At 57.0% G+C, this 26,166-nt stretch overlaps 1 long non-coding RNA gene across 1 annotated transcript; it reads right to left on the bottom strand.

The window, feature by feature from the left end:
* Positions 1 to 288: 288 nt before the first annotated feature.
* On the bottom strand, positions 289 to 8,806 carry LOC119871229. Its single transcript, XR_005357167.1, has 2 exons — positions 8,625 to 8,806; positions 289 to 1,119 (listed from the first exon to the last, which is right to left on the bottom strand). It is a non-coding gene; the product is annotated as an uncharacterized LOC119871229 (long non-coding RNA).
* Between the last annotated feature and the right edge of the window lie 17,360 nt (positions 8,807 to 26,166).

Genomic DNA, 26,166 nt, shown 5'->3' with positions numbered 1-26,166 from the left:
GTGTGGTGGGAGGCTCTGGGGCTCTGGGCTCCTCCTGGCCTCACGTCCCTGCTGGGGAGGGGTCCTGGGGCATCCTCTGCATCTTTGGTCTGTCCCCAGGGGGTGAGTCCTTCCTTCCTTCCCCTGCCCTTCTGACTGCCTCTCCCTGCGAACCCAGACGGAGCCTCCGGGGCATCTGAGGAGGAGGCTGCTCGCAGACATGCTGGGCCAAGAAAAGAAACAGGCATGGTTTTTTTTTTTTTTTTTTTTTTTTTTTTTGCACCTTCTTAAAAGAAAACAACAGCATCAAAATGTTAAAAATAAACTATTTTTACTTTAAAAGGGCAAAAACAGCCCAAACAAACACAGGGCTAATGAAAAGATCTTGGCGGAAGGTACCAAAGGCTTACTCATAGCCGCTCGGTGATGGACGTTGTTCAGACCGGGACAAATCAGAGTTGGCAGCAAAGTGCCGGTCCTACTGCGTGCCGGAGGTGGAGAGAGGACCTGGGCAGGCACAGGGTTCTGTGCAGAATGTGTCGAATGAGCCAATGGCAGGGTGCCTGTGATTGGAAGGCTTCAGCCAGAGAGAAGGCATCTACCCAAGCAGATGGGTGGAGGATAGGAAGTCAGGGAAGGCTTCCTGGAGGAGGTGGCCCATCTGCACTAAACTTTGAAGGGCATTCTAGCAGAGGAACGCCTTGGAGAAGCAGCCAGCATGGTGTGTGTGTGCGTGTGTCTGGGGTTCCTGTGAAGGGGAGTCAATAGAAGGGCAATCTCAAGCCAGGGACCCCCGGGCTCAAATTCCACTCCATCCTTTAGGAGCTGTGGCTACAGGCAAGCCGCTAACCTCTTGGTCCAGTCTTCTCTTCCAGAAAATATGAGCAGTAGAGGCCCATGTGCGGTCAGGCCCACAGCGCGGGAGAGGCCCTGGGCCCAGAGCAGACGCCCGGGCTGAGGTCTGTGCAGCATGGAGCAGGCTGACAGGACGTGGCCACCGGGTGGTGCTGGTCAGCCGGACCTCCGGGAGCTCCTTTACTGGGCAGGGTGTACTGAGTGCGATCCTGCTGGTGCTGGGAGTCGGTTGTAAGCCCACATCTGATCAGATTGGCTGCTGTCCCGTTTGACTCTCACTCGATCCTGGGAAATAAGTGGGCTTTTTAGAAGTGGGGATTGCTGCTCAGAGAGGCTGAGGTACTTTCCCAAAGGCACACGGTAGAAGGACAGAGCATCTGCCCTGAGTGCTCCTTTTGTCTTCTGTCGTGTCTGATGTCTCTGCTCAAGGGAGTGGGGACCCAGGTCAGGAGAAGTTGGGGGCAGAAGACCCAGAGCTTTGAGGGGAGAAAAGGAACTTAGGCTAAGAGCCAATAGTTGTTGATGAAGACAGAAAGGATATGCATCTGGGCCTTGGAGAGCAGTGACATCGGTTGCATTGGAGACACATTTGAGTCCATTCCTCCATCTGTCCATCCATCCATCCACCTCTTATCTATCCATTCATCTATCTATCCAAGCATCCTTCCATCGATCCATCCATCTACCTGTCCATCCATCCATCTGTCCATCCATCCACCCTTCATCTAACCATTCATCTGTCCATCCATCCATCTGTCCATCCATCCAGTCATCCATCTGTCCATCCATCCATCCATCCATCCATCCATCCATCCATCTGTCCATTCATCTAGCCTCCCATCTGTCTATCTGTCCATCCAGTGATTAGCTGGCCCCTCACCCTGTGCCTGCTCTGTGCTGGCCACAAAAGATACAGGTGGGACTCTGCAGGGCCCTACTGGCTCTCAGGGCTGTGCTGTGAAGACCCCTTTGACTTTTCCCACTTACCACAACCCCCTTGTAGGGCCTCAGAACTCCTGCAGGGAGAAGGGACAAAAAGGGCTTGCAGGGACCCTTGAGGACCAGCGGGGGTGGCAGGTGTGGTCACAAGAAAGAGTATGGCAGTTGGATCCCCTGAGATGGAGCTCAGAAGCTGTGGGGGGCCGAGGCCTGGGGGCCCAGTGGGATGAACACAGAGCAAGTGGACTGGGTGGGGACCTAAGCTGTTGAGGTTGTGGAGTCAGGGAGAGGCGAGCCTAGAGCCTCCCCCACATCATTCCTCAGCCGTGGGGTAGCCTGGCCACCTGTGTTTTCGAGTTCTGGCTGGCCACTAGCTGAGCCAGTCTATGAGGTGAGCTTGGCAGTTAGCTGCTAGAGGTAGGCAGCCTTGTGTCTCCAGCAGCACTGCCTGCTGTCCTGGGCTCCAGGCAGAGTGTGAACTGACCCCCAGAGCCGGGTTTCATGGACTGCCATGCGCAGACTCAGTGGGTCTCAGGGCAGTGGATCGTGTGGGGCTGGGTCACGGCCTCCCGCCCCTGTGCCCTGCCGGATCCCCCACTGCCTCCTTGGAATGTTGGGGCTTCTGCCCGAGGGGTGATAAAAGGTAGTGTGTGTGTAACAGATGTGGGATGGGGTGCCCACTGCCTGAGCCCCAAACCTAAGGATGGGGCAGGCGTGCCCCACACTCTCAAGGGAGGTTCTGGACACACCCTGGTTGGTGGGTGCTGTACCCTCCATTCTGGTCCTCCCTGCCAGACACTGTCCTGAGCACCTTGCAAATATTGGCTCTTTCAATGCTAGGAGGTGAACTTTGCTTATTTGTGTCCATCAGTGGGGAAACTGAGGCAGACAGTGACTAGATACCTCATTAGGGGCTACATAGTGGGAGTGGTGAGCAGGATCAACCTGCAGGCTATCCAGGCTCTGTCTGTGACCTCTCACCTCTGGGTCATGTAAGAAACAACTAGAGAGTCAGCAGGTGGCTTTGGCTTGGGTGAGGGTGGGGTGTTGCCTTGTTGGGGGGACTGTACTTAGATGCCTTGGGGATATTGAGGTAGGCAATCCTTGCAAGAGGCCATCCCTGACTGGATGCTGGCTGACTTGCCTACCCGGGAGGACGTTTCAGGAGAGCTTGACCCTGGGGTGAAGCTGGCAAGGGCTCCCTGCAGTTGGGGCCCCGGTGAGGGAGACACTGGGGCTGCCTCGGGAGGAGGAATTCCAGAGGCCAGGCCATTTGAGTAGGCTTCCATGGCAGGGTGGGGTTATTGGGAGGGCAGAGGACACATGGACGTCCGCTTTGAGGTGCTCTGCGGTCAGGTGAGGGCCAGGGGCCCGGGGGGCCACTGGGAAGTGCCCAGAGAGGGCAGGGGGCACAGAAGCACATCAGCCACCCTGAAAGCCTACTGTTGCAGGGACACGGTATTTCCATCTGGTCCTTCCTCCATGCCATCCCTGCCCCAGGAGGCTTAAGCTGGGGTTAGGACATGTCCTCTGGGCAGGAGGGGGGGTGTCCCCCAAGCCCCAGGGGACCAAGCAGGGTGTAAGGTGAAGTTTAGAAAAGTTGCTGGTAGGGGCGCATGAGTGGCTCAGCGGTTGAGCGTCTGCTTTCAGCTCAGGTCATGATCCGGGGTCCTGGGATCAAGTCCCACATTGGGCTCCCTGTGGGGAGCCTGCATCTCCCTCTGCCTATGTCTCTGCCTCTCTCTCTGTGTCTCTCATGAATAAATAATAAAATCTTTTAGAAGAAAAACAACGAAAAAAGGAAAAGTTACTGGCAGTGAGTATTCACTACCCCAAGATGGTTCTATGATCCTCTGGTGGCCCGAAGGTGTGGTCAGCCTAGGATGGCACTCTGGCAGGGTGGAGAGGGGATGGGCTGCACAGAACACCCAGCCTGCCTGGTGGAGCTGGGCCCAGGGCCTGACACCGAGGACAGCGTCTGTGTTCTTCTCCTGGGGGCCTGGCTACCACTCCACTCCCAGCCCCTACTGGTGACTAGCCAGTCACCCTCCTGGGCCTCAGTTTCCCCTTCCATGGAAGGGATGGTTGCAGCCCTGCAAGAGAGAGTGAAAAGCCCAGTGCCTGATCAGGGACCAGGAGTTTTGGGGTCCCCAGGGCTCAGCACTCATAGCCCCCTTGGTGAGAGGCCACTGGCCTCCCTGAGGCCCAGTTAGACCCATAGGGAACAGAGGCCTTATCTGCTGTTAGGGACTCTGGGGACCCCAACTGCCGCTGTAGTGGAGCCACTCTGTAGCTGCTGCAGGGGCTCCAGGTCACAGCCACTTCAGAGCCCAGCCTGTCGGGAAGCGACCCTACTCGGGCTGCCACCTGGGAATCTGCTATGGCCCACAACAAGCCAGCACAGGCCGGGGGCCTACACAGTGGGAACTCCTTCTCCCCTGGTCCCGGAGGCGGGAGTCCGGGATCTAGACGCGGCCAGGTTGGTTCCCCTGAGGCCTCTGTCTGTGGCGTGTTGACGCCGTCCCCTCCTGCGTCCTCATGTGGTCGCTCCCTGTGTGTCTGTTTCCTGATCCCTCATCCAGCAAGGTCACAATCTGATTGGCTCAGGGCCACCCCAGGACTCTAAAGTATGGGCAGTCTAAGTACGGGCATTCACAAGTTCCAAAGGTTAGGACCGCAGCAGGTGGATTTGGGGGTGTGTAACCCAGCCCATAGCAGCCGCTCCCTGTGACTTAAGCTTCTGCTGCATCTGGTGCCTGGGAGCTGCCTCAGTGACCATGTCTCCCACTGCTCTTGGCTGCTCTTGTCCACGAAGTTGGGGTGAGGCCGGGACAAGCCCTACTTCCGTGCCCCAGTTTGCCTTGGCTCTCGAGACCCCAGACCTCAAGTTCCCTGCCTGGGGTCTGGTCAAACCCACCCTGAGGGCCTCCGTCTGCCAGAGGGCTTGGCAGGCTCTATCCACCCCTGCCCTGTGCCCGTCTGCCGGCTTCTCGAAGCTCAGCAGTCAGCAGAGTGTCTGGTGCCAGCCTGGACAGGTAGGCAGGCAGCGTGCCATCTCTCAGGTCACGGGCAGATGACATCCTCCCCTCCCAGGCCAGGACACAGAGTGGGTGTGGGGTGACAGGCCCGGTAGGAGACCTCAGGTTCTCTAGTGTCCCTGAGATGCCTGGACAGGAAGGGATGGTGTGGCTCTGAAGGCCTGGAGAGGGCAGCCAGCCCCCAGGACAGAAGTGCCCCGGAGAGGCCTCCTCAAGCTCAGCTGCCCGTGTCCAGTTCTTTCTGTGGGTCCAACCCTCCCGGCACCCCGACTGCCAAGCTTGGGGTCGGGCCTGTTGTGTCTCATCAGCTTGGGCCTGAGCCGTGACCAGGGTTAGCTGGACTTGGTATGTAGATGAGGGAGGGAGGGAGTGGGGTTCAGGAACTCGGGGCTTGGTTGGTGGGGGTACACCCACTCAGCTCATCCTGGGAGTGTCACTGGTCACTACAGGCGGCTGTGCATTACCCCCTGACCCGGCCCAGACAGGGGTCCCCTTTCACAGGAAAATTAGCCTGGAGGGACTTGGGCATGGGTGCAGAGCCAGCTGTCTGGCCCTGTCGCTGCTGCATGGCCGGCCAGTGTCCTCCCCTCTCTGTGTCTGCTTCTGTCCATGCAGAGGGCCATGGTGAGGGAGTGGCGAGCATGTGTGAAGGTGCACATGGGGGGCACGTGGGGCGCGTGGGGTGGGTGGGCACAGAGAACAAGCCACGGGGATGACAATTATTTTCTCTCTGGGCCGGACACTGACTGGCCCCTTGCATCTGGCTCTGTCTCCCGCTGGCCCCTCAGCTCCCGGGGATGCCAGCTGTGTCGCGGCACCTCCCTGCCTCTGCAACCGCTCTGGCCCGTGTCTGGCCCTTCGGAGTGTGAAAGGAAGGAAGAAACAGTCCGTGTAAAGGAAGGTAAAATGCGTTAGAGCCCCAAAAAGTGGGGGGGGGGCTCTGGGAGGGGCTCCCGGGAAGCTGAGTGCAGCTGAGACTCCAGGTTTCTCCACCCCAAGGCAATTCCTGGAGGGATGGCCAGAGGCAGCCGGCCGGCTTGTCCAGCTCTGGGCAGGAGGCACCTACGGAGGTTTCCAGAGCCTGGGCGGCCAGGAGTGGGGGTCCTGGGGCAGGGAGGGCAGAGCCAGGCCAGGCCAGCAGCGTGGAGTTCAGTCCCACAGGTGCTGGGGAGCCACCGAGGGCTGTAGGCAGCCCCGCGATGGGGTCAAACCCTCGCTGGAGAAGGGGCTGCAGGGGAGGGTGGGCCCAGGGCCGGTGGGGCAGACCCAGCGCAGGCCAAGGCGGTGGAGCTGGCAGCCAAGTGCGTGCACAGATGGCGAGACACTCACTGGGTGGGAGGCCATGGCAGGGGCCATCTGACCATGCTGGACATAGAAAAGCAAAGAGGGCCTCCTCCATCTGTGCAGACTTTGGGCCAGGCCCACACCCAGGCCACCAGCACGTTCCCCTGCCCTTCCTGCCAAGGGACACAGGCACTGTTTTCCCATCTCTGCAGGGCAGTCCTGGGTAGAGGGGCCCGAGAGCTCCGTGAAGCATCCCCCCCACCCCGCCATGCCCCGTGTGTGTGTGTGTATGTGTGTGTGTGGGGGTGAGGTTGGCAGGGACAGGAGGGAGGAGCAGGAACGGGGGGAGCTGCCCATGTCTGGGCTGTCCTGATAGATCAGACAGGTAGTGAGCTCACTGCCTAGGGAGGGATGTAACCTCTCCTCGAGTTTCTACTCTCCTCTCTTACTCCCTTCTCCAGGGACGTGGGTGGGGGACATTCTGGGGAATGGGTTCTGGTGTCTGGAAGGGCCCTGGTGGCCTGCTGCCCCACCTGGCCTCCCCTGACCCTCTTCTATCTGTGCTGGTACAGGGCACTTGTCCTGAGGCCTCCATGCACTAAGGGCCCCTGAGCAGGACCAGTTTTGGGGGACAGCCAGGTGTTCCCTGTTTTTCTGATCCTGCCCCTTGTGAGGATGGCCAGGCTGAACAGGAGCAGGGACATCCCTTCTCTCTCATCAGCCCCCTCTTCAGGACAGGCCGGCCTGGAGTGGGCAGACAGACCCGTTTGCCCTCTGCTGTGGTGCCTGGATGACCTCGGCAGGTGGGGGTGCACCCCAGGTCTCTAGTGCAACCAACATCTATGACTTCTTGGTCTTGAAGATGGGATGAGAGCTTTCTTTCTGCTTCAGAGGTGGGGGTGGGGGTCCCAAAGGAGGGGGCTGAGCTCTAGAAGGAGGTGGGGAAGGTGTGGGGAGACTGAGGCCAGGCAGAGAGGGGTCCTGTTGGAGAGCCCTTCATGCAAACAGCCAGCGGGAGCCCCCGTCAGGACCCACGCCTGCGTGATCCTCCGAGGGCAGGTGGGGGCCTGAGGGCTGCTTTGCCCCACCACCCTCGGCTCCGGAGGAGATGGGCAGCAGGTGGCTCTGTCGGCATGCTCAGGGACAAAGGACCATAGTTATATAGATGCCCAGACCCAAGATCCATAGGACTAAGCGTACGCCCCCCAGGCTGGCCCCCAGCAAGCAGAATCAAGTCCTCCCCTGGGGAGGACTTGGCCCCACCTGGCCGGTGCTACAAGAGCTTTCCTTGTGGCTGGGTTTATTTATGGGGCCATGTTTGGGGGTCACACCTAGGGGAGCAGTTTTGGGGAAGGTGCCCCCTCAGGTCACCTGTGTGTGTGGTGGATCTGAGGCAGGGCCCCCAACACAGCAGGTCTCCTATTTCACCCTGTGGACTCTTCTGCTTCAAGAACCTGGAGGAGCTGCAGAGAAGCAGGTGTTCACAGTGGACCTGGTGAGTGAGGCTCGTCACAAGTCCGGAGGACGTTTGTCCTGCCCTGCCACTCCTGGGACTCCGTGGGCAGCAGGTGTGGGTCTGGGAGCGGACAGCCGCCTGAGGCCGAGTGGGCTGGGGTCAGGGCCAGGTCCGCAGGCAGGTACATTGCAGCAAGGGGAGGCTGGTCCTTAGGTTGCCATGGCAACAAACTGTTTCTTGCTTCTCTCATGAGAGGAGTGGGGCCAAGGCCATCTGATGTGACCCTCAAGGCCACCAGACCCAGTCCTAGCCTCCGGCTGGGAGGACAGTCTCCAGGCTTGTGGAGGGCCAGGCACCTAAGCGGGGAGGGAGCGGCAGGCTGACGCTGTAGCCTGCCCACAGTGTGGGATCTGGGGTGACTGGCAAGGTGGAATCCATGGGAAGGGTGTGGCTGTCCCCGTGTCCTTGGAGTGGGATGGCTCCGTGGAGAACCACGCACACACACCCACACACAAACACCCAACATAGACACACACGGAATGCACGGTGCAACAGCAGACACAGCCACAATCGCAAGTGGCCCCCTGACAGCTGACAGTGGCTGGACCTGACAGCTGGCTCACTACCCCGTGGCCTCTGCGCCCCCAGGGCCCCTGCTCCCCAGTTTCACAGCTAGAGATGGGTTCATCCTTAAGCACGTGCAGGCCCTCATCCTGGCACCTAGCAGTCTCCAGGGCCAGGGGGTTTGCTTTCTGAGCTTCTCTGTCATCCCCCCTGCAGGGCCCGGAGCCAGGCTGCCGTCACCTGTCCCCTGGACAATGGCCTGCAGCAGCCTCCACCACCCACACCCACAGCCCTTGGGCTTGTCTACAGCTCCCTGGATCATGTCCGAGTGTCTCAGGTTGGCACGGCAGAAGGCACACATGGCGGCTGTTCACAGCCCTGTGCCCAAGCCCTCCGCCTGGGGCCATTTCCCTGCCAAAAGAGGGATGCACATCTGGGACCTGGTGAGGCCCAGCGGCATGACCAGCATTGACCTCAGGCGGACAGTGTGCGGGTTCTGGGGCTCAAACCTGCAGAGGTGGCGAGGCTTTCTGCTTGTCCTCCTGTGTCTGTGCCATCACAGTGATGAACCACATGTTCCAGCCAGGCTGCTGGTCCAGGAGGGACGAGCAATGTGTGGAGCAGACCCACACCCGAGGGGTCCCTTAGAGCCAGCCTCCCAGCTGAGCCCAGATGGATCGGCCAACATCAGGGCTGGCTTTGTGTCTGTGCACATCTGTAGGCGTTTGTTACGCAACAAAAGCTGATTGACACGAGGCATGCATGACCTCGGCCCCACCCCCAGCTTTACCTTCCCCAGGTGGCCTGCACATCAGGGCCACTGCCCAGGGACCCGCAGCCTCCACTTGTCCAGAAATGTTCAGTGACCACCGCCTGTGCCACACCTTGCCAGTCCTTCCAGAAGCCCGGAGCGGGTCCTCCCCATCCCCGTCAGGCAGAGCTCCAGCTGCCGGGAATGTTGGAAATCACCACTCCAATTGCTGCGGTTCTTCTGGACTTGGGCGCTGCTGTGGGAGGAGTAGGAGGGGTGCCCCGGGCCCTTTCCCCTCTTGCCTGCCTGTGTCTGCGGGATTCACTGCCAGGAGTCAGGAGCAGGAGGGCACAGCTGCTCTGGGAACTTGGCCTGTCCCCGGGCTTCGGTGCCCGGCCTGGCCCGGTGTTCAGGAACCAGGCCCCAGGGGCACCGCCAGGGCTGTCAGCAGAGCTCCCCGGGCAGAGCGCGCTGGCTTCATGCTCCAGTCTCCGGTCTCTCATAGGGACATGGGGATCCTGGTGTGAGGTTGAGGGGACAGGAAGCATGAGTTCCAAGGTCCCTACACACAGAAGGTCATAGATGCCAGCTCTATCCTTTTGGGGTCATTCTGCTCTTGACAGTTTCCTTTGATGTAGGGTTTTCTGTACCGGACTGCCAATGACCAGCTGATTTTGAATCATTGCCAAGGGTAGCGACGGTGGCCCCTCTGGGTCCAGAGATCTGCACAGCCGTCCCCCGAGGCACCGGGGAATCAAACTAGGCCACAGGCACCCCAGTTGTGAAGATGACGGGTTGGGCTCTAGATTTTCTACACTGAGAGCTTGATCTCAGGTGCCAGCAGAGCCTCGTGCTCGGGGTGCCTGGGCACGCTCTGCCGTGACTCTGGCCGAGGCGCGGGCACCTGCGTGTTCCCACTTTCTTGATGTGGCTGGCATGACTGTGGTTCCCTGGCCACCACCCATAGGACGTCTACACCCAGAGAGAAGTGACTCAAAAGAGACTCCAGCCTCCTGGTTTCCAGATGGAGAAGCTGAGTGTCACACGGAGAGTCTGGTGCTGGTGCCTGGACTTGGGATCCCACTCCTGCCGGTCCTGCCAGGCACGTACCCCAGCTTGCACAGCTGGAAGGTGCAGTCACTAAAGGACCGGGTTGGTCTCTCCAAGACCCTCTTCTTTTTTTTTTTTAAAGACTTTTATTTATTTACTCATGAGACACACACACACAGAGTGAGAGAGAGAGAGAGAGAGAGAAAGAGAGGCAGAGACACAGGCAGAGGGAGAAGCAGGCTCCATGCAGGGAGCCCGACATGGGACTCAACCCTGGGTCTTCAGGATCATGCCCTGGGTTGAAGACGGTGCTAAACCGCTGAGCTACCCAGGCTGCCCCAAGACCTCTTCTTACCCCAAAGCCATTGTGGTAGGTGTGGGGGGCCTGTGGGGTGGGGCTGCCACGTGGTGACCCCATGAGCCCGAGGAATTCCAATCCCCAGGGCTTCCTGCCCAGGCCCAGCCAGGAGCCCGGAAAGGTTTCCAGACTGGATGCTCATTCTCTGGGCTGGAGGCGTACATCACTGTGGCGGCCTGCTCATGTCCCATCACCTCTGAACATCCTTCAAAGGCTCCCCTGCCGCAGAGTGAAGTCCACTCTCCTAGGCCTTTGCTGACTTGACCTGTCCACAGCCCTGTCTCCTGCCAGTCCTGTGTCTCCACAACACCAGCTCTGAAAGTAGCGTCTGTGGTCCTGCCCTGGGGCTTTGCTCACACTCCCTTCTCATTTTGCTCATTCCTTCCTTCAAGACTCAGATCTAGGACTGCCTCCTCCAGGAAGCCTCCTTGGATGCCCCTGTCCTCCTGCAGCTCTGACTCTTCCCATTGGGTGGTCACTGTGTTCGCAGGTGTCCTTCCCTCGGCTTGGCATGGGTCCGACCTGTCTCTGTGTCCCCAACCTCAATCTGAGGGAGGAGGCACAGTGAGTAACTCAGTGGGCTCTTCCTTTCAGGGGCTAATGATGAAGCGGAGGTAATCAACATGTGGGGAGAAGCGGCGTCTGAAGGGATGGCTCTGTGGCTCTCCCTCCAAGTAAGGCTGAGTGCTCGCCTGCTGGCTTGGCCGATGTGGGACATTGGGGAGACACAGCAGGTATCCCCAGGGTCTCGAGGCTCCGCTGTGCTGATGCTGTGGCACCGGCTGGAGCGCCCGGGGTTTCTCAGAGGGCTGTGCTCCCTGGCTGCCCCGTCTCCCCACTGGAGAGCCCTGGCCCAGCTAGATGGCACCTGCCCCTCACCGCCTTGTTGCTGGGCTTGGCAAAGGGTCACAACCCAGCTGGGGCCTTGAAGCACCTTGCTCCCCACCCGGGACGCTCCTGTCTTCTGTCCCCCTGCTTCCTGGGCCCGTTCACCCCAAAGCCCCAGCCTGGCTACTGCCCACTGAGCTCTTGCCCCTGTTCCTGGAAGCCGTCTGCCCTGATGGAAGAGCAGACCCTGGGGCCCGTCCAGCTTTCAGACCTGCGCATCCTTGCACCGTGGGGACTCAGCAGGCTTGCCTCTGTTGCTGGGCTCACCATCTCTGCTGCTGTGCCCTCGGTTTGTCTGAGGCTGGGTCTTGGTTTGGGGGCCTTGATGAAAAATGTTCCTGGACGTCTGCCTCCTGCTGAGAATGAGAAGAGCCAGCTGCCAGCCTCAGCAGAAGCAAACCCATTTCCTAGAAGGCACCGAGGGCACCTGGGACAGCCAGGACTCAGCGCAGAGGGGAGAAGGCTGAAAATGCAGCCTGACCTCATCTGGGTCAGGCCTCGGGCTTCCCCCTGGGGAGACACCTGTAACAGGTGGTACCTGATGTCTAAGTGAGTCATGGTAAGCCATGCTGGTCCAAGGAGGGGAGGCAGGGTTGAGAGGTGCAGATCTGTCTATACGGCAGACCAGTGTTGGAGATGGGTGATCATCTCCTAGATTTGGCTTCATTCACCATGACCACAGGACACATCCAGTGTCTTTGTCATTCCTCCTTTCTGGAACTGAGCCAGATGTCGAGGCCATGAGGAGCTGCTCTGGTGAGGGTCGCTCAGGGAGGTCTGTCCCCCACTGCATCCTTGGACCCAAGGCTGGCAAAAAGTCTCCACAAGCTCCAGACAGGAGCCAACGGCCCTCACCTAGGTCAGATCCAGCCTTGGGATGAAACTAGTGTCCTCCTGCATACCTGGGGCTCACCTGGTCAGGTTGACCTCAGAGTGATGCTGGTGTCCTGTACATGTACTATGGGACCCTCTGGGTTGCATGAACGGCACTCCAACGCCTCTTAGCCATCTTTGTCGTGTGTACTGCTCGGATTCCTTGCTTGGAGCTCTCACCTGTAGCTCACCTAATGTCTCCTTCTCGACATATTTTGCTCCCTCTAACTTTGCACCTGTGGTAGAGTCTGATTTCTGGCCTGTGTGCTTCCAGGCTGGGTCTGCCCTCTCTCCTCTCTGAGCCACCGTCTCCCTCCCACTGTTCAGTATTGATGTGTGTCTTAGTTGGCAGAGTCTAAAGAACCATAAACGATGGCCTGAATGGCAGAAATGTACCCTCCCCATTCTGGGGGCTGCAGGTCCAACATCCAGGGTGGGCAGGATGATGCTCCGAGGCCTCTCTGCTTGACAGGTAGACGGCCGTCTCGTCTGTGTCTTCACGTGGTCGTCATCCGTGTGTGTGTGTGTGTGTGTGTCCTCATCTTCTCCCCTTGGAAGGACACAGGTCAGATGAGGTGACCCACCCCGGTGATCTCATTTTGCCTTAGTCACTGATCTAAAGACCCCATGTCCACACACAGTCACACTCTGAGGTGGTAGGCCTTCATATAGATTTTGGGGAGACACAACTCAGCCCAGTTCAGCTGGACAAAGTTCTTGGATCACAGGAGAAGACAGAGCAGGCTGATGTGGTGTGTAAGGGGCAGTGTGACCATCACCCCCAAAGGTGGTACCACAAGGTACAGGGACGCTGGTGTCTGGTCCTGGTCGTGGAGGCAGGCATGCCTGCGGGGCCGCTGCAGATTGCTTCCCCATCCTGTCTCCCCAGCTTGGGTCACTTGCCAGCAGAGTGGGTAAGAGGGCGGGGGTGAGAGCCCTGATTTCTCTGAGCATCTAGCCTCGCCAGTGGGGACTCACTGGGCCTAGGTCAAGGGCCACTTGCCATACACCATTTTATTTTTATTTTTTTTAAAGATTTTATTTATTCATTCATGAGAGACACAGGGAGAGAGAGAGAGGGAGGCAGTGACATAGGCAGAGGGAGAAGCAGGCTCCATGCAGGGAGCCCGATGTGGGACTCGATCCTGGGTCTCCAGGATCACGCTCTGGGCTGAAGGCGGCTCTAAACCCCTGAGCCACCCGGGCTGCCCGCCAGACACCATTTTAAACCACAAACTCCTCAGCCAGACGCCAAGCTTATTTCTTTCATTTTACTTTTAAAAATTGCATTAGCTGCTGATGCTACGGACTTACGCCTGATTACAGTTTTGGCTCTGTCTCCTTTGTTCTGCTATTTAGTGTCCTTGTAGTTATTTTATTACAAACAGAGCTTTATTTTATGTCCTTCTTGCTCCAAAATGTTCACATTTCTAAGTAGTTTTTTTTTTTTTTCGCCTAAACTGCCATTATTGGTAGGTTTTTCACATCGTGGTAAGAGAACAAGGGTGGTGTCAATTTTGCATTTTTTAAAAAGAGTTTATTTATTTTTTTCATGAGAGACACACAAAGAGAGGAGGAGACACAGGCAGAGGGAGTAGCAGGCTCCCTCTGGGGGACTCAATCCCGGGACTCTGGGATCCCTGCCACCTGTAGGCATTTTGGCTCCTAGCTTGGACCTCATCCCCTCTATGGATATGTTCTTTTTTCTTTTTGGTTCTGGGCTGCTGTCCTGAGCAGATCAGAAACCTTTGCTGTCACTGTCCATCTTTATTTGCATGCGTGAGCATCCAGTGGCCCCAGGGCTAACGCAGGGTGGTTTTGCTGTAAAATCAATGTCGCCGTGTTCAAATCTCTGCTCTGGCTTTTCCTCCCGTGCCTTTCCTCTTCTTTCACCTCCCACGTTGCTCTCTTTTGTTTTATAATTTCTCTTGTCAGTACTGACACACTGAAGCATTGTTTGTTTGTTTTAATAATCAGGAATCTGTTATGTTTAAATAAACCTGATAGGTTTGCGGTGAGATTTATTCTGTTTCTCTAATCATCAAAGTCTGAGCGGTAGCCTCTGGCCCCGCTTGTAGACAAGGAGGGAAGCCTCCATCTGTGCTCTCCTCCCCCTTCTGGGTGCATCTACTTCTCAGGCCTTGTGGACCTCCTGCTTCTTGCTGTCACCTCTGAGTCACTCCGGGGTTTGCAAATGCGCCCTGTCTCTTTGGCATCATCAGCATAGTGTGTTTACCAGCCCCACACGCTAACCGGTTGAGCCCCTGGAGCTCCTGTTATGACCGCAGTTGTAATTCCCATCTGTTGCAGACTTTCTCCCTTTTATTCTTATTTTTATCTGGTCCCAACATCACTGTTTTCCATCAGGACACCCTGTTGTGTCATTTAAAACGGATGCCTTGGGTCTCCAGGGAATCCTGGTCAAGCAGCTTTCACCCAGGAGGTGGCGGGACATCTCGGTGCTCTCAGACAACGAGCACTTCAGGGCGCCGAGTTTCCGACGCTGGTTATTCCAATGTGCGCTGGGCCCATGTTGCTTATCCCACGCTCTTCGGGCATCTTCCATCTCACTGGGGAGAATGAGCATGATTCCCCTGTGGTCTGTTGCAGGGTCATCTCTTCATTTTTTTCTCTCGCCAGCTTTTCAGGTACCTTGGTCTTCCTGAAATTGAAATATTTTACCCTGCTAGCTTCTTTCTGCATTTTTTACCCATAATTTCAATTTCTGGAGCTGGAACGTTTCCTTCCATCATGTGCCGGGAGTCCCGCTGGCCCCTTGCTTCCCCTTCTCCTTCAGGAGCACTCCCTGTGCGCCCTGCTTACTACTGCTCCCAGCAGAGGTTCTGGTTCATCTGCGTCTTGGATACGTTCCTCGAACTTTCTCCTTTGAACCAGTTTTTGCTTCTCTCTGGTGTCAAGCCTGCCCTGCCACTGACTTCTTGCTTTGAAGACTTCATTATGGCTGTTGTGTTTCTTCTTAGCCACGGAGGGTTTGTCTAGAATTCTGTTCTGCATTATCTTGCCTTGAGCTTCAGGGGGAGAAAGCAAGTTTCAGCCATGAGAGTGAGGATAAGGAGGTGGCGGTCCTGTCCCCATCGGCAACGCCCGCCTCTCGAACTACTTGACCTGTGGCCATGCTCAGCTTCTTACCCTGTGGAGACCAAGCAGTGGGGGTCTCAGGAGCTGCTGAGGAAGATGTTCCTCTTGGAACAAGGAGCAGGTGTGGCAGGCCCAGGCATTAAGCCCCAGTCCCGTGGGCCCGACCTTCTGCGTGGGCCACACCTAAGATGTGGCTGGCTGTTGGGGTCACATGCAAACCCATGTCTCCTGGGAGCAAGTGCCCGGAAGGGGGTACAGCCTGCCTCAGGCACACTGCAGACCCTCTCTCTTTCTCTCTGCCATACCCCAAATCCAGGCCTCTTTCTCAAGGATCTGGAGCAGCTGTTTGATGATGGGGTCCTGCATGAGAAGTGCACGGAGCGGCTCCCAGCTCGTTCTAAGCCTCAGCTGTTCTTACTATTAATGCAAAAATACTTTTATTGAAGTATAATGCATATCATAGACACACATGTATTGTTTTAGATTGAGCTGCATTCCCCCAAAATTCGTGTGTGGTGTCTTAGCTCCCAGAACCTCAGAATGTGACCTTATTTGGAAATAAGGTCATTACAGAGGAGATTAGTCAGGATGAGGCCATTAGACATTATAAAGAGGGGACATTTAGACAAGGGCCCAAGGAGAAGGCCGTGTGAAGACAGGCACAGAGATGGGGTGATATGTCTACAAGGCACGGAATGCCAAAGCCACCATCAGAGCCCCGGAAGCAGGGGAGGGGTGTGGAGGCCAGGACAGGTGCAGTCCTGCGGACACCCTGGTCTGGGACTTCTGGTCTCCGGAGCTGACAGTGAGTTTCTGTTGTCTGTGCCAGCAGCCCCGGCGAACGGATGCACATGTGCTGGCGTGGAATTCAAGTCATCAGCGGAGTTTTGTAAACTGGACACAACTGTGAGGTGGGTGTCATGTCTGGGGCCCAGAGGAAGAATGTCACCAGCCCTCAGAAAGCCCCTTCCGGTCACTGCAGCCCCATCCTGGGCCCTGTGGTGGACCAGCGCCCACCTCTGCCACAGTGCACATGTCCAAGGGCTGGTGTGGCTGCCTGCCGCAGGGGCTGTGACTCCGCTCCGGGGCTTCTCTGTGCCTTCCACTGCGGTGCTGGGCACGTGTCTACCTCGGGGCTGTCAGGGCACGAGCTGCTGGACATCCCAGCACAAGTCCTTCTGCAAACACCTGTGTGTGCCAAGGCATGGTGCACTGGATCTCGGGGATGCAGGGTCTCCACAGTGGCTCCCACAGTGGCTGCAGCAGCCCCACGGCTACTGGCCTTGCTAGCCAGCACTGGTCCTTTCTGCCCTCACTGTGCTGGCCCGGGGCTGTGGGAGTGAGTCACATGGTGGCTTTAATGGGCATCTTCTGATGATTAATGATGTTAAACGCTGTTTTCCTTTTTTTTTTTTTTTAAGATTTCACTTATTTATTCATGAGAGACACAGAGAGAGAAAGAGGCAGAGACACGGGCAGAGGGAGAAGCAGGCTCTCTGTGGGGAGCCCGATATGGGACTGGATCCTGGGACTCTGGGACCATACCCCTAGTGAAAGGCAGACACTCAATCACTGAGCCACCCAGGCATCCCCTGTTTTCCATTTTTATCGGCTGTTTAAATTTCCTCCTTTGTGAAGTGCCCATTCAAGTTTTTTGTCCATTTTTCTGTGGTCTTGTCAACTTTGTCTTACTGATTTATGTGAGATCTTGATATACGTTGGCTGTGAGTTTTTTGTCAGATTATGAATTGCAGTAATCATAATGGTGTGTTTTGATAAGAAGCATTAACATAGGGGTGCCTGGGTGGCTAAGATGGTGAAGCGTCTGCTTTCCGTCCAGCTCATGATCTTGGGCTCCTGAGATCGAACCCCACATTGGGCTCCCTGCTCAGTGAGGAGGGAGTATGCTTCTCTCTCTCCCCCTCTCCCCAATGGTACTCTCTCTGAAATGAATAAATAAAAATAAAATCTTAAAAAAAAGGGTGCCTGGGTGGCTCAGTGGTTGAGTATCTGCTTTGGTTCAGGTCGTGATCCTGGGGTCCTGGGATTGAGTCCTGCATCAGGCTCCCCACAGGGACCCTGCTTCTCCCTCTGCCTGTGTCTTTGCCTCTCTGTATGTCTTTCATGCATAAATAAAAATCGAAAAAAAAATCTTAAAGTAAAGAAGTTAACATAGTCCCATTTATCAAGGTTTTTTGTAGGTAATGTTTAAGAAACCTTGCTTATGCTAACATCATGAAGATGTTTCCTTGTGTCTTTCTAAACAAGCTTCATTGTTTGACACTTTGCATTTAGATCTCCAGCTTATCAGGGATTTACTTCTGTGTGTGGTGTGAGGTTGGGTTCACGATCTTTTCCATTTGGGTTTCCAATCCACCCAGCGCTATTTACTGAAAGACGATTCCCTCCTTGCTCCCCAAATGCACTGTGGTGTCACCTTTGTTATAAATCACGTGACTACACAGGTGGGGGCTGGTTTCTGGGGTCTGTGTGTGCCATCCTTCCAGGCTGTCCATCCTTACGCTGAGACCACCTATCTTCACGACTTGTTCTGGGCACTCTTCTGGCTCTGTTTTCCTTGGTGGATTGGTTGGTCTGCCATAAACTTTTCCTTTGATTCAGTTTCAAAGGCTTATGCCATTTTGGTAGAATTCTGCTGTACACTGGCTTGGTGCTTTGGCTTGTTGGTCTCATTTTTACCCCTTCGACACAAAGGGCAAGGTCTCTCCTGCACACTTTCCAGAATTAGATGACATATCATGGGGGCAGTGCCGGGACTTAGGAAGCAGCTCTGAATCGTGTACTCTGGTTGCTACTGTGGCTATGAGTGTGCAGACTGCAGCCTGGCCGCCTGGCTCAGATCTCAGTGCTCCTACTTTGAATGCCTTACTTTGGGAGAATGACAATGGGAGCCTCTGTTTCCTTGGTGTGGGGATACTGTGCATGCCTCTAAGGTTGCATCACATGGCACTTCTCAGCTTGGTGCTCCCTCGGATGTGCACAGGTAATGATAAGCTTTGTGCAATGCCTGGGGCAGCATCTGGTCTGGGCCAGCATCTGGCCTATGCACCTGGCTGGCACCTGTCTCATACACATGGGCCAGCACCTGTCCTATGCATCTGTCCTATGCATCTGTCCTATGCACCTGTGCCTCACCTGCAGCATCCCAGCAGGCTGGCACTCAGCTGGCAAGGGCTGAGTCCATATGTGTGAATGCTTCACCACTACCAGGCTTATGTGGTCACTTAGTAGACATTGCCTTCTAGAATCTTCTTTATGTTGTTCACAGCACTCTGGTGTCTCTAAGCTTGATTCTTCCCCCCAACTTTTTTATTGTGGTAAAATACACATAACATAAAAATTGCCATCCTAACCTTCAATGGTATTAAACACCACCCCACTCATCCTCTCGAGAACACTTTCCATTCTCCCAAACTGAAACTGGGCCTATTCAACACTAACTCCCCATCCCCCCTCCCCAGCCCCTGGCTCCCACCATCCTGCTTCTGTCTCTATGATCAGACTCCTCTAAGGACCTTATATAAATGGAATCCTACTGTGTTTGTCCCTTTGTTTCTGGCATATTTCACTGAGCATAACATCGTCCAGGTTCATCTATGTGGTGGCAGGTGGCAGGTGGTTGGATTTGCTTCCTTTTTAAGGCTGAGTAATAGTCCACCATGTGGACAGACCACATTTTGTTCATCCGTTCGTTCTTCCTTGGACACTTGGGTTCTTCCACCTTTTAGCTATTGAAATCTAAGCCTGCCTTTGATTTATAGAGGTTGCATCCCTTGTACCTCATTGATCATGTGGAGAATCTTTTAAAATCCCTTTTTCTGTCTTGTGGAGCAAATCTATTTGCGAGGAGGGATTTTCCTCAAAAGCCCTTGTTCTTTTGCTCCTCTGCTGGCCCTACTGCTTTTTTATAAGCTCGGTATTTATTTTTTTGAACTTCACTCACCTCCCACATGGGTGGTCCAGTTTCATCTTCTCCCCCGATGAGGGGTGAGTCGACCCCTTAGAATGACAGAGAGAGTGACCGTCCTGTTCCTAGCACAGATCCTTGACCACAAGTGGCTGATTTCTCCTCATCCTGGTCATATCCCCCCAGGACGGTCCAAAGGGATGGACCCAGAGCAAAAGGGGATGAGCGTTCAGCATGGGTGGAACAGGGTGGATGTCACCCGGGACTCTGGAAGGCATTTCTGGGACGCACAGTGCTTTGGATACCAGAAGTGAAGGCAAAGTCAGGGATGACTCCTAGTGTTTTTCCTGGAAACACATATCTGAGCAGAGGAGGCCCTGCCTTAGCTCAGTGTCCTGCGGATGGCCTCTGCCTGGAGGCCCATAGGGATTCCACTGGGGAGCTGCTCCCCGCTTCTGCTTCCAGCCTTGACACCATCCAGCCTGCCACGTGTCCCCCTCCCCCAGCTCTGGCTCAGGCCACTCCTTTCCTTGCAGGTCCCTGAAGTCCAGCACCCCCTCTGGGTACCTTCCCTACTGTGACCAGGGGGACACTGTCATGGTCTCTCATGTGACAAGTGGTTGGAGTAAGAGATGACATCACGTCCTAGGGGCCTGTGTGGGTTCCATGTCCTTCTGCAGCTGGGGACCCAGTGGGCCAGTGGAGATGGGCCCAGAGCCGCGGCTGCAGGATGGGTGGGCAGAGGGAGGCAATGGGACAGGGCGGGCAGGTGGGGGGTGGGTGCAGGGCTCAGGTTAGATTTCTTCCCACCGGTCTGTGGAAACCCCCAGGGAGTCCAGTGAGGAGACTGACAGTGAGGAGCCACCAGCCAGATCTGGGCTCTTCTGAAGGAGTCCTGTGCATGGACGCGGCCATATGGAGCCCAGAGGCCAGTCCTCTGAACTGGACTCTATTCCTTGCAGTGGAGCATTGGCAGGGCTGGCTCTTCAGTGCTCCCAGCTTTAGATCGTGTCTAGCCCTTAGCAGATTATAGCCCCTCTGAACGGTGCCCTGGGCCCTGCCAGAATGAGAGGACGCCCTCCCACACCCCTCCCTGCCACGGCTCAGTCGTCCCCTTTCCCTTGGTCCTCGGCCTGTAGGTGGGACTGCCTCCTGCCCCTGTGCCCAGGTCGGACCAGGCACCCATTCCCGTGCCCCCCCCCCCCCCAATGGCATCCATCGTGAGACTGTTAGCACCCGGAGATGTGACTTCTCTACAAGGGCAAAGAATGCACACTGGGCTCCCGCCCAGGCTCGGGCACGGGGCGGCGCCTGGTGTATACACTAATATTCTCAACAGCTAGCGGGCCCGCCTCCCCCTCCCTGGGGCTGATGTGGCTTCCTGTGAAGTAAGGCCAGGGAGGGGGCTCTGTATGCCTTCTGAGGGCTGCCTCATGCAGGGAGCACCATCCTCAGGCTGGGTGCTCAGTCCCCATGGCTTTTTCCCTCCCATCCCTTGTGGGGTCTGGGGACAGTGATGAGAAGTCCTGAGGACACCCTCCCACCCCCCACCTGCAGTTCCTCCCACGTTCCCCCTCCACATGTCTTGCTGACTCAGATGGGCTCCACAGATCAGAAGACCCCTCTGCTCTGGCTGCTGAGGACAGACAGGGGCCCTGGGGCCATGTGGGAGCCAGAGCAGGGGCCCAGGCCCACAGTGACGCCAGGCTGGTGGAAGAGGCTGGCGGCAGTAAAAGGACTTGGGAGCACACAGTCCCAGCAAAGAAGTCTGGGCAGGTGTAGGCAGGTGCCGGTCTGTGCGGGGGCGGTAAGTGTCATGCTCTCTCCCAGCCCGGAGGTGGGAAGTCCAGGCTCAGGTGCCTGCAGGGTGGCCGGTGAAGCCCCAGGTAGCAGATGGCCACCGTGTCCCCACGTGCTTACGGGACGCCTCTGTGCCCACGTGGAGAGTGCGTGCTGGCCCTGCTCCACTGCTGCTTCTTTTTGGAAAGACTTTACTCTTTAGAGCAGTTGTAGGTTCCCGGCAGACTGGAGTGGAAGGTGCAGGGCTGCGCGTACTCCCTGCCCTGCCCCCCAGTCTCCTAGGCTCTCCGCATCCCTACCAGAGAGGGACATTTGTCACTGCTGAGGGACCCGGTGGACGCGTCATCATCACCCAGCATCAGGGGGCACCTGGTGGGATCTAAGGCCAGGGGCGCTGTCAGGGGGGTGGACACTGTGTGGGTTTGCACAAGCGCAGAGCAACAGGTGTGCATCATTACAGGGTCACACAGAGTGGCTCCACTGCTCCGAATGTCCTCTGGGCTTTGCCTTCTCGTCCCTCCTGAACTACCAACCTCTGTCTCCTTTTCCAAAGACACAAATCCCATTAGATCAGGGCCCTGGACCCATTTAACCTTAATTACTTCCTCAGAGGCCCTGTCTCTAAATACAGGCACCCTGGGAGTCAGGGCTTCAACATATGAATTTGGGGGAACTAACACGCTGCCTCCTCCAGGAAGCCTTCCCTGACTGCCCTGCAGGCCAGGAGTACCTAGTATATAGGAGTATATAGCTTAGTATATAGGAGCATATAGGATATGGGAGGAGGACCTAAGGAAAGGTGCTGGGCACAGACTGCTCACGCTGCTGCTCACATGCCGTTTGGACTACCCTCTGCCCTTGTCACGATGTGTGCTGCTGTCTTTTCTCCCTAGCCAGACCGGGGCTCCTGAAAGCTGGTCACATGTGCTCCCAGCCTGGACGGTTACGAGACCTGGGTCAGGGACTTTCTGGTTTGATGACAAAGCCCCAGGGGTGAAGGCCTTGGCTGCCCTGACATGAGGGTCCATGGGGTGGAGGCAGAGCTTTGCGGGCTGCCCGTTTCTCCGCTTCCAGAGCCTTGCCACAGGTGCTCAGGGCCGTGAGCAGGTACTTACTGAGCACCTTCTGTGTACACCCTGTGCCCGCCACTGTGTGAGGAGCCAGGACCTCAGTGACGTCCACTGTCCGGGGATGAGTAGGTCCCATCTTGCGAGGGGAAGACGGGACGGTCTGGCTGACGCTTCAGGTTCCCAGCTTCACGTATTTTGCGAAAAGTGAGAGAACTGTGAGGTGAGAAGACAGAGCAGAACTGGGGAGGGACGGCCGTGGCTATCCCTGGGGCCATCTCTGGGGCCATCCCTGTGGCTGCAGAGCAGGGTGGGGGCCCGGCGCTCGCTGCCCGCTGGGGGGCCTGGGGGTGCGCTCTGCCCAGCCTGGCTGCACCCCCCGCACCCTGAGAGGGTCCCTTAGCCCCTGGGCCGGGGTCTCACCCACAGCACCGGCTAGCAGGAGTGAATGTGCCATTCTCTCGGGCTGCCCAGGAAGGTCTGGTGAGCCTGCATCCTGGGACCCACGTCCTCTGGGGGGCCTCCTGCTCAGAGGAGGATCCTACGGGAGTGGGGACTTCTCCCATCCCAGACAGCCCGCCTTTTGTCCTGCCTCTCCTGGAGGGTAAGGGTGGCCGGGCATCTGGGCCAGCCGCTGGGACCCAGGGCCCAGTCAGCCCGCAGCCTGCCCACCAACTGGTCACACATGGAGGCTTCGGTTGGGCCAGTGCCACACTGAGTATGCGTGTGGGACGCGTCCACAGCTGCCTGTGGCCCAGCGCGGGGCGGGGCGGGTGCAAAATGCTTCCCAGGCCCTCGACCCCAGCAGCCGCTGGCAGAGGCCCCTGTGAGTGCCATTCCTGGGCTCTGGGGACCCGGGCCGCCCTCACTGTGAGGCCTGAAACACCAGTGCCTTCCCTGCGCAGGAGAAAGTGACCGTCATCCACGTTACTGGAAGTACTGGTGACCAGTGTCAAATGAAAACACATTCAGACCGAGTAAGGGAGCCTTTAGAGGAAGCAACTATTGCAATGGGGGATGGAGGGAGTCAGAGCATGAAGGGATGGTTAGGAGGGAATAAGGTGGATGAGCTGTCATGCATTCACACACATACACACGTACATGCATGCACATACATGCACATGCACATATACACACCCACTGAGGACCTTTCAGTTCATAGAGCCGAGAGCTGGGGGACAGATGAGGCCATGTTAGAGGCCCAGGGAGGCCATGTGTTGTCCCCAGGGCCCTGAGGGCCATTGGCAGGACTCAGGCCCCGGGCCCAGGCTCCCGGTTGGGAGAGTCCATCCATTGCCCTGTGGAGTTTGCTATGGCTCCTGCCAGCTGGGAGCCCACAGGGTTGGCTTCCGTGTCTGGCCTTGGATAAATGTGGGGTTTGCCAAGGCCTGTGGCAGCCTGGTAGAGGACATCCCACTCCCTCCAGAGGCCCGAGAGAGAAAGTATCCCTGGGCAGGGTCACACAGCAACAGGGTCCTGACTTGGTTTAGTCCTGAGAGATGCATCCGGTGGAGACAGCCAGACCAAGTGAGGTATGAGTTTGGGAAGCAGTGACTCCTACATCCTCTGCTCTGCCTCCAGGGACCCCCAGGGGTCGTGGGGTGCTGCTGGCTGCCTCTCCCAGGCTGGCCACCTCATGTGTCCTGAGAGCAAAGCAGGGCAGACCAAGGGTCCCTTCTCCCAAGGGAGGCTGGGCCTAGAGATGGGGAGGGTCCCCCCAAGCCTCTTCTCATCCCTGCAGTGCTCCTTTAATCTGCCCTGCTCCTTTGCTTAGGGAGCCCTGTGTGTGTGCTTACATGTGTGTGAGTACACACATGTACGTGTGCATGCATGTACATGTACTCAGCCTACATGTGTGCACGCACACAGATGCATCGCATGTCTATGCACATATGTGTACATGTATGCACACATGTTGACAGGCTTGCTTATGTGTACACATCTGTGTGCGTGTGTGTATATGTGCAGGTATGTGTATACATATGCATTTTATGCGTACATGTGCATGTATGCATGTGTACTCATGCCTACATGAGTATAAGCATGTGCATACGTGTGTATGCACACATGTAGGCAGGTTTGCTTATGTCTGTGTACACATTTGTGTATATGTGTATAAATGTGCAAGTATATGTGTGTACAGTCTGTGTGTATGCATGTGTTTTTATGTGTGTACACATGTGTGCATGTGAGTGTGTGGGTGCCTTGAGGGGGGCGTGCCGTATTTGCTGAATGAGTGGACCCTGGTCCACGCAGCAGTGTCTGTGCTTGAGGACGAGGCTCTCAGCAGCACGCACGCTGACTTTCTGGGGTGATGTCAGCACCGTTTCCTTGCTCGGCCCTCCCTGCCAGGGAGGAACCTATAACCTCTTTTCACAGCTGGGGAACCTGAGGATCAGGGAGGGGTGTGGCCACGGGCCTGTGGGAGAAGCAGGGCTCCCCCGTGGCACCTGGTGCTGTGCCACACTGTGTGGAATCCCTCCTGACTTTGTCCCCTCCATGGCCAGGACGGTGAGGCTGGGGGCTTACCCCTCCTGGGCTGAAGGATGCATGGGAGTGGGAAGGTGCCCTTGGCCCCAAAGCCCCGCTCCCATGCAGGGGCTCCTTGTGCCCACCTGGTTCCACAGCCCCTCTCGCTGTGGGAACTGGGCTGGAGAGGGGCCTGGGGCAGGGGAGGGGCCCTCTCTCCTTTCCTCCCTCCAGCTCGGTGCCAGCCTGGCCACCCAGCCGCCCTCGGAACTGCACTCAGCAGCTCTGCCCAGGAAGATAACGGGTCACAGCAAAGAGCAAATTCTTCCCCCAGAGAAAGTTTTATCATGCATGAGCCTCCAGTGGTAGGGGGACACACTGCGATTGAGAGTGGAGGTGGCACTGAGAGCAGGCCCTTTCTGGGGGCCTCACCAACGGGGGCTGAGGGTCTGATTTGGGGGCCTGAAGCCCCCTGAAGCTAGCTGAAGCACCCTCTCCAGGCCCTGTGCCAGGGCGCAGGGAGAACCAGATGTAGCCCCTGTCTGAGGAGCCCCCATTCTGGTGAGAGACAGAGACTCAGGCAAGGCCAGTGGGAGTTGGGGAAGGTCAGAGCTTGGAGAGGGAGACCCCCATGGGAGTGTGGGGGAGGGGTGGAAGGAGAAGTAGGGGCATCCCACATGGGAGGTGGTGAAGGGACAGAAGGGAAGGGCATCCGAGGTGGCAGGCTGCAGGGATCAGGGCGCAGGAGCCTCAGGTGACCGGCAGTGGTCAGCGCCCTGAGGACCCCATGCGGGACAGTGGAATGAGCATGGTGGGGTGCAGGCCAGGTCAGGGCTTCACCTGATGGTGGGTGGCCTGAAGTTTGGGATAAGAACTCCCACACATCCTTCAAGACTCTGACCAAATGTTCCAACTCTTCCCATGGTCTGATGCTCCCAGACCTAAAGGTCTCATCTGAGCAATGCTCACCTGTGGACTGGCTGAGACACCTTGAGGAGGTGCCAGCCCAGTGCCCAACTCACCTACTCCTAGGGCTGACTCACCAAGGGCTCCTAGGGCCCGGGCTCTGCCCCGCCCCCAACACCTTGCACCTGTCACTGTGGCCTGGCTCTGCAGTGACTGTGTCACCAGTGCAGGGACAAGTTTCCAGCACAGCAGTTCTTGGACTTGAGCTAACCCTCGAGCCTCAGATGCTGAAGAAGCCGCAGTAGAGGCTGTGTTCTCTGGGGCTGGTTGGTGGGGGCCCGGTGGCCGTCAGCCCTGTGTTGCCCTGGGAGGGTGCCAGTTGTGGGAGCAGGGGCATCAGGGGGTGCACCTTTTCAAGCAAACAAAGGATGGCAATTGCCCCACCAAGCCCGAGGCCATCAGCCCTGGACGGGGATGCTGGGACCAGAGCATCCGGTCTGTAGTGGACAGGGCAAGACTCACTATGACATGGGGGACACAGGCCTTGACCCCCTGGGGGGTAGACTCAACTCCATTGCCCTTCAGGCAGGACCTGGCCGCAGGCCTGGGACCTCCCAGAGCCGGGAGATGGGGTGAGCTAGCCTCTCCTGGCTTTGCCTCCCCCACACTCCAGGGCACTCAGGACAGACCCCTCCACAAGTGGAGGTGCCGAGCCTCCTTGGGGGCTTCCACTCCCCCAGAACATGGAGGCTCCTGGACAGTAAAGGGATGGGAGCCTGAGGACCAAAGGTGAGATCCCAGGAGAGGAGCCTGGCTGCCCAGCCAGATGCCGAGCGCCCACTGTGTCCACACAGACTGGCCT

This window comes from Canis lupus, chromosome 3, assembly GCF_011100685.1.
Source record: "Canis lupus familiaris isolate Mischka breed German Shepherd chromosome 3, alternate assembly UU_Cfam_GSD_1.0, whole genome shotgun sequence".
NCBI classification, from domain to species: domain Eukaryota; kingdom Metazoa; phylum Chordata; class Mammalia; order Carnivora; family Canidae; genus Canis; species Canis lupus.
Note: the sequence above shows the minus strand (reverse complement) of the source record. Positions and strands in the feature narration are given on the sequence as shown.